General features: G+C 38.9%; 1 protein-coding gene across 1 annotated transcript in view; it reads left to right on the top strand.

The window, feature by feature from the left end:
* The window catches only part of LOC306806119 (BEN domain-containing protein 5), a 549,457-nt gene that overhangs the window by 326,610 nt on the left and 204,844 nt on the right, over nucleotides 1-18,003 (top strand). The gene's annotated exons all lie outside the window — the stretch shown is intronic.

Below are 18,003 nucleotides of genomic sequence, written 5' to 3'. Positions count from 1 at the left end.
TATTGAAACCCAAGTATAGATGTGAAGTTACTAAAATCCCTTCAGGGCTGCTGTCTAGCTTTGTAAGTTCACAAACATTTTTAGTCTCTAAGTTCCTATGCTTTGACTTCTGAATTTCTTGGATGGTTAAAGACCCTGGATGCATCTATACATTCATCATTTGTAATAATGTCAGGAGCCAAGTCCTAATCTTTGGCTTCTGCCAAGACTTGGGAATTCTTCAGCCTATTCTGGGCCTGATCTGCTGGGTGGGATCAGGTCAGAGAGAACTTCCCAGGGTGTGCAGAAAACAAGTATGTATAAGGTAGGTGGTGAAAGTTTTCTTATCCAACAAATCTCCAAATCCCCCTCATGTGAAATGGACCATGTATGTAAGAACAGAGGTGTTTCCTGGCCAAGCCAAGCCAGCAGCAGGCTGGTGAGTCCCTGCCTGAGGGGACAACTCTTAGGCAGAGGTGAGAGTCATGGCAGGTCTCCTTCAAGCTGGGCTGTCCTGAGTGCTGCTAACTGCTGATATAGTGGCCAGCAAATGACACTGCCACTGCCACCAGGACTGCATGACCTGACTGGATAAACCTCTTGAAAAACCTGCTCTGATCTCACAGCTGACCCTGGCTTGAGAGGGAAGTTGGATTTGATGACCTCTTGAGGTCCCTTCCAACTTGAATTATCCTGTGAGCATAGAGCAGAGGACATTGTCCTGGTCCTGGGCATTTCCTGCAGCCTCACATTCAGAGATGTCTGACTCTTTGCTTGCATTGGACAGGCAGCAAATACACTTTATTTAGACTAGAGAATCTGTTGAAGATTTAGTTCTAAACTACCAGCCAATGTTCTAAGGAAGAGTCTGCCCTCCAAAGACCTTTTGGTCTGCACAAAGTACATGGAAGATGAAGCAATAGTTTTCCTGCCTCATTTCAACCTTTTGGAAACCTTCATGTAAATCTGTCCCTGCACTGAGCAAACACAGGCCGAGATTTTAAGGAAATCTTGTTCAGTTTATGGTTTACATCAAGGTCATAAGAAATTTTTAGGCTATACATATTTTCATTGTGAATCATCATGGTTCTGAATAAGTGTTGTTTTAAGAGCTTGACTTTATAGTTTTACAAATGCTTTGTAGTGGTGAGAGTCTCAGGATAAAAATCTCTAATTTGGGAAGAATATTATGGTAAACATAAAACCGCAATAAACAAATACAAAGCACTATGAAAAATTAATGGGTTTAGTATTTTCGATCATTTTCTCCCCTAATTTAAAATACAATTTTCAAAGGTTCTGCAGGAGATTGACTCTCACTCTGTAAACAAGGTACTCAAATAGAGAATTTTCATATTCTTAGCATGTATCATCTTGATATTCAACTTTGTCCAAAGATTTTATCATTCCTCAAGTGCACTCCACAATTGAGCTAAGTTGGTGAAGCTTTTATAACACAGTACTATCATCAGATGATCCTATTTTTAAACACAATTGAAATCAAAGAGCTGGTAGATGACCTGGTGTTTAAAAAACATGAATCTTAGTCAGTATAATGCACACTTTCAAAGATGATCAAATGCACCAAAAGCTATTTTTATTCATCATTGGAGCAAGTTTGGGCATTTTTTTTTTGGTCTCTAGAATCCCAGCACAATAGGATCCCATAACCATGGATCAGTAGGTTTCAAAATAATTATATGGGAACTAAATTACCTCTTTGTGAATTTTCATGTCTAGCAGAAATGTCGAGCTGGTGTGAGGGTTTGAAATTGCCTTTTTTTAAAAAAAAAACATTTTCTCTCTGAAGAAGGAAAAGGTTTAATTCACTTATAGGTTTTCCAAGGTGTAGTAAGAGACAGAGATTCTTCTCCAGAGTTTCTCCAACCCTCCTATCCCTTCCTATGTCTCCTCACAGAGGAACTGGGCTGATAAGCACTGCTCAGTAAAAGGGCTCAGCTGTTACCTCAGAAATGAGCTTCCTTCATCTTCCAGTGTTGCCAACTTCTATCATGCCGACATAATTCCTCTTGGAAGAACATTCTGCTAATACTTGCAAACCTCACAAAGAGGTTTGTTCATTTCTGCCATGTGTGGCAAGAAGGGGAGCACAGAAGAGTGGTCAGAAATTAGCATTCCATCTTTATCACCCTGCAGTTGGATTGGGAGCAAGGTAGACTTTACCTGCATTTATAATCACTGTGTGGTTCTAGGACTCATTCCTTTCTGTCCATGATTTTTTTTATGCAGAAGGGGAACATATGGTCCTAACTCCCTCACTTGTTCCGAGGAGAATGGCAAAGCAGAAAGTCTAAACTGCTTCTAGTCAAAGCCTTTCATGAATTAAGGCTTTTATATTCTATCTCTTCTCTGAATGGCTCAGAATTTTCATTCCCGTGTGATGTTTTGGTGTGTTTAGTGGCTACATGTGAGCGCAGTGACATTTATGTGAAGTGAATCTATTAAATTCTTTATAATGAATAGCATGTAACTGTAAAACATATACAGTTTTCTCATTTTGCCCTCCTCTGGGAGACTACGACAACATTTTGGCAAGTAGGAGTAAACAGCTTTGTGTTGGCATGCAGTAAATTAAACTGAGTAATTAAAATCAATAGCAAAACACTAGCTAGGCAGAAAGGTCATATAACACAACAGAAAACTGTTGGGTAGCATATTGCAGGAAATCAAAATAAATTTCTGAACTTTTCATTATTCTTTACATGCCTGAAACTGCTCTTAAAAGGCTGGTGAGATACAGTGAGGTATTGACAGAGACAGAATCATTCTCTGAGATGGAACAAAATGTTTTAATACTAATATATGAGATTTTGCAGGTTAAAAGGCTGCCTGACGCAGTGGAAAACAGACAACACTGTAATATAACTTTTGGGTTTTTAAATTGGCTTAATGTATTACATAGTAATGCTTGCAAATGCTGAAGTCAGGTATGCCAGTCACTTATCTCTGTCACTGCAGGTGTCATTTGTAAGTTTAATGTTAATATTTCCCTGGTCAGCTTGAATGTGGCCTAGCAATTTAGGGGATAGTCCAGGTTTTAAACTACACATAAGGTCTTTACTCAGATTATCAGGTTCGACTGACAGATAACAATTCTGATTTTTGGATACTATTCTAAATCATTGCACTTCTCTTATGACCATGGCTTTCCAAAGGAAGTCTGAGGTGGGTTTTTGCATATTTTGCTGATGAAATGTGTTACGGTGGTGGAAGGAGGTGGGAGGAAATCATGAGACACGATTCTGGGAAAAGTGGAGATGTAGGATGAGTCACTGAGAGTGTTTGCTTGGGAGAGACCGAAAAGGAATCCAAGGCACAACCAACCTGTAACAAGTATGCTCAGTCATGAACTGGATGCGAGCTAAAGGTAAAATATTTTATGAAATGAACTGGCCAAGTTGAGAAAAGCAGAAAGCTTTGAGGCCCATGAGCACTTCTGGCTGGATGTGTTTGCTTATGCCAGTTCAATCTGTTGTTCTAATAGGCAGTGCTTCTGTGCCTTTCTTATCTCTCCCGAATTTGCTAGCTCCATTAGCTTTCTATCAGGCAACTGTCAGAGAGATCTTGTGTCATCATCCAGGAGGTTGAAATGCAATGTTGCATTTACAAGCCTTTCTTTAGGTCTTCATTTTTGGGTTTGCAGCATTTCTGCTGCGCAGTTTGAAGAGCTTTTCCTGATTGTGCAAATCCTGGGACACTGTGTGGCTGTAACAGCTATTGGCTGATCAGGGGGTTTTGGGGGGGTGAATGATGAGTTACAGCACATTTCTCTGGCACACCAGAGGCTTCAGCCAGTCAGAAACTAGCAAGACAGTTGTAAAACAAAAGCATGGCTGATGGTTGGTGTGTGCTCTTCTTATTTATTCCTGAGGTCATTTTATTTCCCTTCTGGTGTTCATAATTTCAAATTAAGACAATACTTTTTTTTGATGTTTCCATTTATATTGTCTGTTTTGAATTTAATAGTAGCAATTTTAAAATAATAAGAGTGATAGGCAGTTTTTGTGCTGGCTGTCTGCAGTAGCTGTGTCTTGTCACTTAAACCACACTGAATTCTAACAATGGAGTGCTAGGATCTGGCTGACAGCAGCAACTGTGCAAACAGATCTGTCATTGAAAGTTGGGTTGAGACTTGGTTTGCTTGAGTTATGGCAATGCCCTGGCCTTTTAGCCCATTCCCCTGAGAGTGTGATGTGAGCACACACTTCAGCAGCATGGGACAAACACAAACCAGGCATCTCCTGGGGGACATTCCAGCGACCTTGCAGCAGGAACACTGCAGGGCCAGTTATCTGCACTAGCATTGCTGTGTGCCATGGATTATAGCTGGTCTAAGTGTTTAACAGCCAGGCCTTCATGGCTAATGGACATCAAGTTTAATGATTCTGGGGCAGAGATTTATAAAGGAATATGGGCATGATCACATCCAGCTGAAAATGCTGTAAGCCATAACATCTTTTTTCTCCTAGTTCTAATCCGGGCAAATAAAGCTAAAGAACTTTTAGAATTTTTGTATTTTCATTTTTAGTGCTGTGGGACTTAAACAAATACATACCTATGTTTTTATACATACAAATGTTGTATGAAACTACACAGAAATAGGTTTTGTTTTTCTGTTTTCATGTTTTAATGTACTGTGTACGCTTCCTTTTTAAAAGTCAGCTGTTAACTTTTAAGACCTTTCAGCATATATTTTCCCCGTGCTTCAATTTTTATAGTCATTAATGGAATAGGAAATGGCATCTACCTTCCTGCCTCTTAATGCTAAAGACTAATTTATGAATCCTGCTTAAAACTGTGGCTCATGTTCAGCAGGACTGTGCATCTGCTTAAAGCTAAGCTAATGTACAACTGTGAGAAAATAATACTGATGCAGTCTTTTACGAAGATTTCAAACCAGTGGGCTAAGTAATACCTTGATGTATTTTTTTTATTAATTACAGTGTATGTATATTGAACTTTCCCCACTATTTCAGTGAAAATATCATACATTTTATCTTCAGTATAACGTGTCTGAATTTCCTAAGATGCTGGCCATAACAGTTAACACACACCTGTGTTTGGATATGTAACACCTCTATGCCTTCTGATCCCATTTAAAGACCAGAGGGACAATATTTAATACATGATATTGCCTGGAAAAACAACAGATAAGAAATTGTCACTCCTGCTTGAAAGCCTTTAAATATTTAAGGTTATTACAAGCTAACTTTTCACCATTTGTGTGTTTAAACTGATAGCTGTGTATATTATTTGTCAAGTATGCTTACAAAAATTTCCTACAAGTATTTTGACAAATGTCCTGTCATTCTGCTGGAAATACATGATATATGGAGCATTTTGAAAATGATTTGCTTATAAAAGTTTTTTGTATCCCATATGTTGCTTTCTCTTATTTTCTCTTATTTAAGCATAAATATTACTGCTTCTTGACACTGTTTGGAAGATTTTTAGATGCTTTGTTTCAACACCTCAGCCTGATTGCAGTAAAGACTGCTGTTTTTAACAAAAGTGCCAGTCTTATAAAGTCTTACTTGTCCAAAATAGGAGTTAGTATTTGGACCAAACCTTTAGAAATGTGAAACAGATGAGCTCCTGGGAGAACTGTAAAACAATCCCCAGGAAACCTTACATCAAATATAAATAAAATGCAGTGATAGTCCTACTGGCTTTTCTGTGGATGTTAATCTTTGGTATGGAGGGTGGTCTAACATGGTGAAGGTAATAGCAGGGTAAAAACTGATAGAAACTGAGGAGCATTACTGCTACTTACTAATATTTCATTTGGAAAACAGAAAGACAAAGCAGATGGAATTTATCATATTTTGCTTTACATAAAGATTTCACATTCTTCCAAGTATGACTTCATGTTTAAATTGTATTTCATAGTTTTTGGTGCTGATCAGTTCAGGAGACACTGAGAAACATGGAAGGCTACTCCATCATCTTGGGTTCTTTTCTGTTTTCCTTTTTTTAATTTTATCTTTGGAGTCTGTGACCTAAGACTTTCTTTTATGGTTTCCTCTGCCCACTTTTTCCTCAGCTGAAATCTATGAGAACCATATGTATTTCACAGTACTAGAAATATGTGGTGATTGACCTGGACTAGCAACTAGTGCAGCATCTGCTTAGATTGTCTCATTGATTGGGCCCTGGAAGTGCAAACATTTGAACAGTGATTTTAAGAGTTACCTCTCTGGAGCCTTACAATGTGTGCCTAGAAATCATTGGAGGCATAGTTTTTACAGGTACAAATCTGTCACTTGGAACTCAAAGTGTTATAAACCTCCATACCTCTTCCCAGAGCTTCCTGAAGATTTAGCTCAGAGAATCTTGGAGGGGTGAAGAGGGAGGAGGGTCTCCTCTATTTTGATTACATTCCCTGAGAGCACAGAAATTATTTTTTTTTTTTTTACTAGATATCAAGTTCTACCTGCATTGGTGATCACTGTCTTTTAGACAAGTACCTTTTATACAGCTCACACCATCCTCTCACAGGTATCAGCCTCCATGCTGACCTGGGAGCAGTGCCTGTCTTCTCTCACCATGTTTTATAACAGTCTGAAGAGGAAGGAAAGTGTCTAGAACTTTGTTAGCTGCAGGAAAATGTGAAGTGTCTTTCAAGGCTAAATAAAACTTGTAATTTAACAAAATGCATCTTGCATTTCCCTTCCCCTCACCATCATGTCTAGTTATATTGCAGAAGAGGGTAAAGGAGGTAATGCTCTTGTAGTCTAAACAAACTCAGCACGGTGAAATGGGGCAGTATTTTTAAATATGCATAAGGATTGCAGTTGCTCCATTTTTGTGACACTGACTGTTCAGGTAGAGAGAAAAAAAAAAGCAAAACAACAAACCACAGAGTTTTCCCAAAATGAATATTTTTTAAAGGGCTATCAAGAAAAATGATGCTGTAAGTATTATTATGAAAAATTGGAGTGGCCTGGGTGATATCACACATACAGTTTGGAAAAACAAGATTATTGTAACACACCATTTTTCAATTTCTCCTGTCCTCAACAGCTCCAAACATTGCAGCATCTCATTTTTTTAACTTTGTGTCTGGGATGAGAAATCCCATGTGTGTACAATGGTTTCTGACTGCTATGTCCTCCCAGTCCCAGTTTTTTTCTTCTGCTCCTGTGTTTCCATGTGTACTAAAAATAAGGAGTGACTGAGAGAGCAGGACACTTAGTCTGCTCTTTAGATCAATACTGCTGTGGGGTCAGCAGCTAGGAATGTTTGAGAAGAGGGAAGGAGGGAATTGCCTTTTATTTCCCCTGCAGACTGAGGCCAGCACCTTTGCATGAGGTTCATCTCTGTTACCTGGGGAAGAAAGCCTGCTTGGGTTATTTCTGAACCAGCATCATCTGGCAAAAAGACCAATGTGAATAAGATGGCAAAGAATTTAAGTAGTGAGAAAATCTTGGAATTTTTTCCCCTCATAAAATAAGAATTTTTCTTGAGGTGGCCATCTAGCTGGTGTTTTCTCTTAGAGCTGGGCTTGGTGGGGAGAGGGATTGAGGTCAGCATGTGCTGGAGTTGGGAGGCCCAGGGTGCTTGCAAAGCAGTAGCTCTTGGTCTGTGAGCCAGAGTATTGAAGCCCTGTTTCATTCATTTTCATCTTCCAAGAAAAGAACTTGCCATGTTTGTTGCTCCCTTCTGCCTGGGAAAACTGAGGCTTTTCCTTCCAGGCTTCATTGTTTTCCTCTGCTGTGTGTTTAATGCTCTGAGTGCTGCCTCAAGAAGAGATAACTAAAGGACACAAAAGGCAGGGCTGCCCAGCACAATGCAGGTTTAGCCCTGAAAATGCAGTGTTGCTATTGCTAACAGGCCACATGCTGGCACTGGGGATGAATGGGAGACCTGCAGCCTCTCCTTGCTGTAGAGAAATGCAAGCACCCTTGGAGATGGGTACTCTGCAACACTCTCAAAAGCAGGAGGATATTATAAAGTACTTTTTCTATGGAGGGAGGTGAAAGGAGGGAATTTGAAGGAGTTCATGGAAGAGCATGGAGAATAAAATTTGTGTACGTGCAAGATGTGTAGCCTGGGGAAGAAATAGAAAACTTGGCGATGCTGAATTTAAATTATTTTGCTCTCACGTTGTCATGTCTTGTACATGTTTTAAAATTATGTGTTTTCATGCAAAGAAATCAGGTTCTACAGCATAAATCAGTCTTTATGCCAAACAAGTAGGTACCTATCTCAGACCTTCTCTTCTCTGGGAATAAAGATGAGGCACTATCAGAGATTGGGAAGATGGAGCAAAAACATTAATTAAAAAGTAGTAAATCATCAGTCCCACATGATTTATGTATAAAAGAATTCTGAAGAAGATTAGGAATGAATTAGCTGAACTGCTAACAAAGATATGCACTCTCATTAAAACCAAGCTCTTTTCCAGAGGGTTGGTAAGTATCTGGGGTTTATCCTATATTTAGACCAGTAAGCATTGCATCTGCACATTGCAAATGGTCGAAGCAGGAATTTGAAAGGGAATAATAAAACACCTGGAAGATCGTGATGTGAGAGACTCTAATGAGAACAGGTTCAGCAAAGGAAAACCATGTTTCACTACATTGCTTAGAACTCTGTGAATGTGCCCATAAAAAGGAATTAGAATGATCATCCTGGATCAGACCAAAATTCCCTCTAGCCCAGCATCCCGCCTCTGTCAGGGCCCTGTCACAGCCACACAGGAAAGACAGAGGAATAAAAGAGTTAGATAACCCTTTTCCCCTGGACTTGATTGACAGCAAGAAAGGCCATGTCTGAATTTAAGGGGATCATCTGCTGATATGCTGACATCATCCCTTTCCCAAAAACCAGTCCTGAACTCACTGGTGCTCAGAGAGAGAATTTCCCCCACTCACAAAAAGGGATAAGGTGGTAAAATAAACAACGTTTTCCTGAAAAGGATCAAAGAGAACTCTGTCAGGTTGGATGTTCAGAGTAGCAATAACCAGTTCCTGAGGTATCATTGTACCACTGGGTTGTTTTGTTAGCTGCTCTTCTCTCTCCCAGCCACACATTCCCTTGCAGGTCACACTTATTGCTTCTGCTGGCCACAGCTCTGGGTGCTCTGCAGTCCATGGGAACCAGGCAGCTTCTGGCACTTGCATGTCTTGCAGAAGGCTTTAAGTCAAGTCTCCTTTTAATCCCCCTCTGTTGGTTTGTTGTTTTTTTTTTTCCCTAAGATGTAACCTTTGTATTTTGTTGCTATATACTCTTCCTGGATTGACTCACTTGGACAGTTGGTTGATGTGGGCTTTTCCACATTTTCTCCTTGCAATGAAGTAACTCCCTTTGCAACAGAAAAAAAATATAATTTTACTGAGATGTATAGTTACAATATGTGCCAAAGGAAGGTGTTTCTGGCTTTCTCACCAACCTTTCCAGTTTATCTCCCTTTGATTGCATTGGATGCCAAGGTACACACTTTCCCCCGGGAATTCCTGGGAATGTTTCCTCACCTTTGAGTTTCAGCTCCCAGGCTTATGAGGCCAGCTGCCTGACATAATGTATTTTGACTTTTTAAAAGCATGTGACAAAGTCTGTCACAAGACAGTGCTGCAAAGGCTAAGTAGTCACATATGGTGACAGGGCAAGTATCCCCATAGATCAAAACCCGACAAGGAGACAAAAAGGCAGAGGGCTACGTGGTCAGTTTTCATCCCAGTAAAAGGCCAGCAGCTGTGTTCCTTAAAGTTAGCTATCAGGTCACATGCTAAATATCTTTATTAATGATCTTGAGAGAGAGAGGTGAAGGATTAGGTGGTAACATTTACAAATGATGTGTAATTACTTAAGTAATTTAAGCCTGTAGCACACTGTTGCAAACTTCTGGGTGATCTAGCAAGAAGGCTCATTCCTGATAAATGAGAAGTAGTCTGTGGAGGAAACCACACAAAAACGTTACCTTGTGACTAAAGGGAAAAGCCCTGAACATTGCTGTTGGCACTTCCACAGCAGAAGTCATTTGAGATGCTGTTATGGTAGAAAAAATGAACAAGGTGCTAGAAGGCGTAAGAAATGGGGCATTAAAAATGAATTACTGAACTCAGTCTTTATTGTGTGTAGACAGATGAGAGGATAAAGCAAAATATTATGGGGAAGTTTCCCCAGCTAACAAAGTCTGATCCATGATGACAATTTCCTGTTTTCTCTTGTCTTTATCCTGCTCATACATCATCTACTATCAGAGATGCACTGATCTTTATCAGGAATAATATACTTTGGGAAGGCAAAGACTTCCAGAGGGTTTGAGATCTTGCTAAGGGCAGTTCAGTGTCAACCAAGCTACAACTGGCAAAAACCTCTTTCTTGTCTGTTCTCCTTCCTTTGTTAGTTACTTAAAATTCACATTTAAATGACATAAATTAAAAATCTCAACTTTGTATTTAGACTGTTGATATCATCAACATTTTAAACATGGATTTCAGAATTCATATGTTACTGAAAAGCTTCTTCAACTTGGGGCTCTTATGAGACTTATAAATTATTCTTGCATAGAGAAGTCACCTGAGACTAACCTAAATGAAGTTAACATAGATTTAAAAAATTATTCTTGCAGAAGAACAGGGAGTGGTGGGAATAGATGAACAGATGGGAAAGGGAGAAGAGGAGACTGAAGAAAAGGCTAATTAGGTAATTGAGGCTAAGAGGCTATTAGAGCTGACCCAGTGGTCTACTGGTAGTACAGTTTAGGGACTTGATTTTGGGATTGAGGTTGGTCCCTCATTCCCAGGCCAACACATGCTCCAAACATCATAAGGACTCAGTTTCACAGCCTGTATCATCCTGTGCCTTCCAGTCAATAATCTGGAGGGATTGTATGTCAGATTATAGTGGAGACAGGAAGGAATTATGGAGTAAAATGCTGAATTTTGTCATGAAGATGTTAAGTTATTATGCTAATGGATAAATTGTTCAGTGAAATTCTTTGGAATTAATTTGAATTGTCTGTAGAAAAAAAATTGAAATAAATGTGTTTTGAAGAGATTCTTAGTAAGAATTAACTATTTCTCACCAGAAGGCTTTCCTAAAATTTGTCCAGGCCGTGATTCTCTCAAGAATATTTTTTCTTTCCAGAGGTAGTAGATAAGCAAAGGCCTAAAAGAGCATTTAAGTAATTCCATTACCTTGTTTCTGGTGCATTTGAACCTGGTGTACTCATGGTGTGCCAGCCCTGTCCCCTTCTCTCTGTCTCCTGACCTTCCTTCTTTTCCAATGCAGTCAGTGATACACAGTCCTCTGCATTTCATTTGCTTATTTTCTCCCTGATGTCAGTGTGTTCAAATTGTCTCTGAAGTTGTCAGGAGTGTTGATCTTTTGTGGCCAGGGTCTGGCACAGGTCACAGCCAGGACAGGCATTGTGCTGAGGTGGAACATTTCTTGTCCTCACCTTTTTTCTGGTACAGCATTATTTATGCTGACTTTATTCTTTTAAATATTTCCACTTATTTACAGCATTTGTGGCTACTCTTTCTCAGTTTCTTCAAAATCCTTGTGTTTTCCTTTTCTACATTGAAAACTTTGGAACTGCAGTGGTGTGTCAATCCTTTACTTCCCTTGTTCTTTACGTTATTCAGTGATTCTTATCACAAATTCTCATGTGCCAATTAAACTATTTTTAAATTTAATTTTTAATCTGTATTTGGTTTTTTTCTCATGGTAGCTGCATTTCAGGACATAAATGCCTGCCCCTGCATCCTTCTCTTGCACTCATGATATCTTCAGAGGATCACAACAAATGTATGGCTGACTAGTATTTTTGTGGAAAGTTGCCTTTTCTCCTTCTCTTTCTTTTTTTTTTGTAATTTACAAACACTGCATAGAGATATTTCTATTGAAACAATCCATGGCTGGAATACCTGTGGTCAGTAGGCAAATCATATTTCAACAGAAGAAAAAATCAGCACCATTCATTATCGCTGCAGTTTAAAAGAGAGTTTCTGTAGAATAATTGCAGTATTGGAGCTGCTGTTTCAGAGGAAATCCACTGCAGTTTAAGATTTAGCAACTGGACAGAATAAACAAAAGATGGAGGGGGGAGTATAGCTTTGGCTCTGAGGGTAGGCAGGAGGGAGCAAGAAGGGGAACTGGCTGCTTGTGCCCTGGAAATCCCACTTGTACCTGCTTCTGGCAGAAGATTTTGGATTTTGCTATCAGCTGACAGCTGCTCTCAGGCATATTAAAGTGTTTTGTCGAAAAAGTGACAAATTTTGACTTTTGTGGACAAATTTCGTGTTTAGGGGAGCTAGACAAGTGAGGAGTAATAGCAATGAATGAAACCTCCTCCCATAAAACCAAATTGAGGTTTGCAGAAGCTGAAACTAGCACTTTTCTCCATTTGAGATATTGAGTGTTTCCCTATCTCATGTGAAGTTGCTAAAAATTAATTCAGTGGTTTAAAAATTTATTTCTTGCCAGTTTATACTTTATCAGCCCTCCCTTTCATTCTCCTAATTCTGGCAAACTGAAGGATGGTGACTTCATTTCTGCCAGCAGAACCTGGGGACAGGTTTTCATCATTGCTTCATATATCATAATCAGGAATCCCTTCCCTGCTTCTTCCCCATGCCTCCCTTTCCTCACTATTTCTTGTCACTCTTAAGAGTAATGAATTCCACTGATTTCCTCTGGTTTTAGGTAGAAAAGGTTTCTTTATGTTTTGGTTATTGTAGGACCTACAAGACTGGCCTGTTGGACCACATTTGTGTAAAGTGTTCTGCAAACAGAGGACCAAGGACATTTCCCACTGCTATGATTTTGTTTATTGCTTCTCTTCACTACAAAGCTTTCCTTATGTTGAAGACACAGCTTGTATAAAAACCATTATTAGCAAGTTCTTCCTGAACACATCCGAAGTATAAAATCTGGGAAATAATTCTCATAGCGTTTGCTCACAAAAATCTAATTCAAAGTTTTGGCTTTTAAGTAATAAAAAAGGAGTAATGTATATTCTGGATACTCTAGTGAGACGGATTCATCTGATATGTTGGTCTCATTAAAAAATAAGGACTAGTGCTGATACAGGTACTCAACAAATGTCTATTATAAACATTTAACATGCTAGCTCTCTCTGTCTCTCTCTCTAAAAAAAAGGCTTAATGAATTCATGAAATTTTATGGAAAAAATGGTTAAAAATGCAGTGTTTTCTCCTTGAGATTGTAAAGAATGAAGAGTTCATATTTGAATTCCCACACATTTTTGATAGAGGTTGTTTAATTATTTCAATAAAAAAATGAAAGCTGCGTGTTTAATGTGTAGTTTCTGATTTTTATAAAACAAAATTACATAATATTTTGATTTTTACAGTTAAGAAGAAGAAGAAAACAGGTACTGTTAGAGGTGGAAAGCCTTGAGGTCTTAAGTTATGAAATTATTTGGGGAACATTGTAATACACAGTAGGAAGAATAAAAGCAGGACCTATTTTGCAGTGTCTGGAACTGAGTTAGCTGTGCCAAAACCCATTCAGTTGTCTGCAAAAAATATTTAACACCATCTGACATATTCACTGTCACTCCATGCTCTGTGAATCAAATATAAAATTATGTGCAAGAAAAAAACCCTACAAACTTATTTTGTCACAAGTAAGCTAAGAATTTTGAAGATGGTCAGCTCCACTTGTCAACAAGAATAAGCAAGAAGAAAAATAATGACTTAGACTACAGAGAAAGTAGTCAGGAAGGCCTGCAGTGGGAAAGGGCTGCCTCCCAGAAGAGGAGTTTTCAGCACATGATTTACATCCTTAGATTTTATCCAGAGCTTGTTGGATTTCTTGCAGTTAATAACTGGGGGCATCCAGCTTTAGGACTAAAATTTAAGCACTCAGAAAGAGTGGCCAAGTCTAGTATTTAGGACAACATCAGTAAATACCTGGAGGTTATTTTTCAAAGTTGAAGCAGAATCAAGGTTTGGGTCAGTGGGCTTAGTGCTGCCTGAGACTGTGACTCAGGCCCACCCCTTTGAGTTCTGTAGGCAGGCTTGGAAATTTGAAAATTTGTGAAGTATTACCTTTACCCATGCAAACTGATGGCAATTGAAAATGATCACCACAGTGTGTCACCACAGCTAACTCTGCACCACAACTTGAGCATTTCTCTACAAGTCAGATCCCCTGATTTTTCTTTTGGCCATCGATTTTTCACAGCACCTGCAGTTTTTTGTTTTTGTTCCAAAGATCATCATTTTCCTTTGAAGTCTACTGACTATGGTATGTCTAACCTGATCCTGTGGAGGCAAGGAACTGAATAATTACTTTGTGAGTGCCATATTAAAAGCAGTCCAAAGACTATTTATGCTGCTCATTAAAGTCATTGGGAATTTGGCTGGGCCAGAGCTCCCTGCTTTGGTCATGCAATAGGGAGAGGAAAGCCTTCCAAAAATTGTTATTTTGTAATTATTTGTGCTGTGGTGGCACAAGAGGACTTGATTAGCACCCTTGGATGTTTAAAAATTAGATGCCACAAAGCAGTACCACCAGTACCTCCAGTGTTTGTCCTCCAAAGAATTTATTAACTCCCTGTTTTCAAATGGAAATAAGCAGAAAGTAGCAGAAAGAAAGAAAGAAGGAAAGAAAGAAAGAAAGAAAGAAAGAAAGAAAGAAAGAAAGAAAGAAAGAAAGAAAGAAAGAAAGAAAAGAAAAAGAAAAAGAAAAAGAAAAAGAAAAAGAAAAAGAAAAAGAAAAAGAAAAAGAAAAAGAAAAAGAAAAAGAAAAAGAAAAAGAAAAAGAAAAAGAAAAAGAAAGGAGAGATAGTAAAGTTTGATTTTAAAGTCAAAATTCTTAGAGTTGAAGTTGAAATTATGTTCAAATTAGATGTATAGTTAGGATGAAGTTTTTTAAGTTCTGTATTATATCCCTTACTGCCTCTTGTAGTACCAAAGACTAAACTCATGGACCTCTAAAGTCATCAGGTTTTGACACTGCGTAAGGACTACAGTTGGAATTGTTATTTTTTGTACACTGAAAAATTTGATCCTATTGCACAGTACCAAAACAGAGCAAATGTCCTGAATCCAGACTGCACTGAAGCAAGGAGACAGGAACAGGCAAGCACATGCACACTCACACTTGGAGCAACAAATCTGCTGGGCTGGGAGTGCTGCCTTGTCAGGTGGGAGGAGAGGACACTCAAAGGCTCAAGCTTTTGGCACTGGACTATTGGCATCAAAATAGAGAGAGACTCCACATTTCTGTGCTTCCTTCTTCCTTGGACAGAAGAGTTTTGTGTTTATCTTTAAGAACAGGCATTCTGAATTTGTGTCAAACTGATGTATAATATCAAGCTTCGTTTCTTTAAATGCATCTAGAAAACAGACTGGAAATGAGTTGTTTTCACGTTGTTCTCTGTGGCTGCACTTGGACTGGGGGTGGTTATTTCTCCTTTAAATAACCATTCAGGAACTCAGAGATCCAGGCAGTTGTGTATCAATTAGCAGGATGCATTGCTGAGTGAGAGCTGCCTGGAAATGCAAAGGGACAAATCAGAGCACTGAGGTTTCCACCATCATTTTGCCTTCCTGCCTCTAACTACAAATCAGCTTCATTGTGACTCACAGCGTCAGAAGTTGGTGCATTTCTGCAGATCCATGATAAGATATTTTTCTTTAGTAAGATATGCAGTTATACTGCATTCTGAATCTGCTCCTGCCAGGCCCTAGATGCATTAGTATTCCACTGGCAGCTGCCTGTAGGTAGGAATATTGTTTTTGTCCATAACCAGAGGGAACAATCAGACTAAGCCGTTCCCCAGCTATAAACCAGCCAAAGTAATTGGGTTTAATTTTAATTTTTGTAATAGCTTTAAATTAATAGGAGCAGCTGCTGCCACAGTGTGTGGGTGTCCTTTTCCAGAAGGCACAGAACAAAAAAGGGAAAGAGTAAACAATAGTGTGTCTAGGACACAAAGGTTAATTCAAGAACTGAGCAATGTCTTTTTGTTATCAAAAACTCAGTTGGTGATATCTTGCACTTTGTCTCTTTTCTTTCCTTTTCTCTCCCTTTTTTCTTTTCTTCTTTAATTCCCTGATAAGATCTCAATCTGATTAAGCTCCTGTGTGTAAAGATGTGTTGTTGGGATCTAAACGCTAACTCTCTTTCTCTATATGACTCACAAATAGATTAGCAGTGACAAAGTGCTAGGAGAGATAAAAATAGATTAGCAGTGACAGGAGTACTATTATAATTATTTTTGGAAGATATGGTTTGAATTAAGAGTTTGGGCACTTTTTGCCCTGGGAGGGTGAATTTAAACCTGGGAACTGAGGATGGTTTCTGCTGTTGTGTCAGACACCAGATAGTGAAATGTCAATACCAGATGTCCTAGACATCAAGATTAGCCATAATAGCCAAATGCAGCCATAAAGTGATGTGTCAAAGTGGATAATAAAACAGATGCTTAGCTTTTATAATGAAGGGGAAAGGGAATGAAATATCAAAAGTGCCTTTAATACATTAACAAAGTTGTCTTCAACTTGCTTAAAAGTAGAAAGTTATTGAACCAAGGAGAACTATGTGTCATTTAAACATTAACTATCAGCAGATGAATTTCAATTGGCATTAGCCTTTCTAAAATCCTGAATTTCCTCCTATTGGTCTCATTTTACATGAAATTTTTATAGCACAAAGCGAAGCTTGTCCTTTATTATTTTTCCCATGCTAATTTGGAAACAAATAAAGTTCAACAACTCAGCAACATACTGTTTAAACTTGCATTACGGTTTGAGGACTGGGAGCTGGAATACATTTACCCACTGCCATATCATCTGCTTGATTTGAGATCAAATGAGGGATGTCCTATAGCACTCCAGAGTGAGGGTGAATGATAGAAATATGTTAAGATACTGAAGAAAACCATTAGGTAAGAGTGCTGCATGCAGATGGCTGGTGGCTTTTTTTCCCTACTGATACTTAAAAAAAAAAATAAAAGGTTTGTTTTCCTGTCTTTTATATTTGTGTGTTAAATATAATTTGCAGATCTTAGTGAGGAGCAAGTGTCTTATTTAACAAAAAAAATCATCAAACCATAGATTCATTCGGTTGGAAAAGTCCTTTAATATTATTGAGTCCAACTTTTATGCTGGCACTGCTGGTGCTGCCCCTAAAACACGTCCCCAAGTGCCACATCTGCACATCCCTTAAACACCTTTGGGAATGGTGACTCCACCACTTGCCTGGACAGCCTCTTCCAATACTTGACAACCTTTCATTGAAGAAATATTCCCTCATATCCAATCTAAATGTGAGATGTGGCCTCACTAGTGCTGAGTACAGGGGACAGTCACTGCCCTGGCCCTGCTGGCCACACCATTGCTGGTACTAGCCAGGTGCCATTGGCCTTCTTAGCCACCTGGGCACAGCTGGCTCATGCTTGGTCATGATGGTGAAGTTATTGAGGCTCTGAGTGTTCAAGAAGCAGGGCATTAAAAAGGGCAGATAAATTCTTTTTCTGGGTGTAATTAACTGCTTCACTGGTTCTTTATTTTGCTTTGTCAAGAAAATCTCAGTTCCTTTCTGTTTCTCTTTGTAGATCCTGAGTCTTGCTGGTCAGACTCGTTAACTGCTGCTAATTGGCAAACATGTACCTGTGTATAATGAGAGGGTTTTGTCCTCTAGTCCATATTAGCAATGAGAGGCCAAAGCTGAGGCTCTGCAGCAGACCAGCTTCTCAGAACGATTACAGAGACACATTACTGCTGCTATGTCTGTAAATCTTGTTATGCTTTTCCCTCACCATGATCCCAGATCAGCTGAGATCTGCTTCAATCATTAGATGAGACCTGTTTATAAGGTTCTGTAATTGAATCAGGTAGAGTCTGCAGGACCATAGCATTTTGTTGCCAAACATGACTGGTAAGTTACTTACAACAAATTACAAGTGCATGGCATGATTGGAGACTATTCCTCTTTGAATGAAGCTGGAAATTCCACCTAAGAAATTAATAAAGCATACAAACAGAAATAGTGAACATTTCTCATCCATAGAACAAGTTT

Source organism: Erithacus rubecula (genome assembly GCF_903797595.1).
Source record: "Erithacus rubecula genome assembly, chromosome: 10".
NCBI classification, from domain to species: Eukaryota; Metazoa; Chordata; class Aves; order Passeriformes; family Muscicapidae; genus Erithacus; species Erithacus rubecula.
Note: the sequence above shows the minus strand (reverse complement) of the source record. Positions and strands in the feature narration are given on the sequence as shown.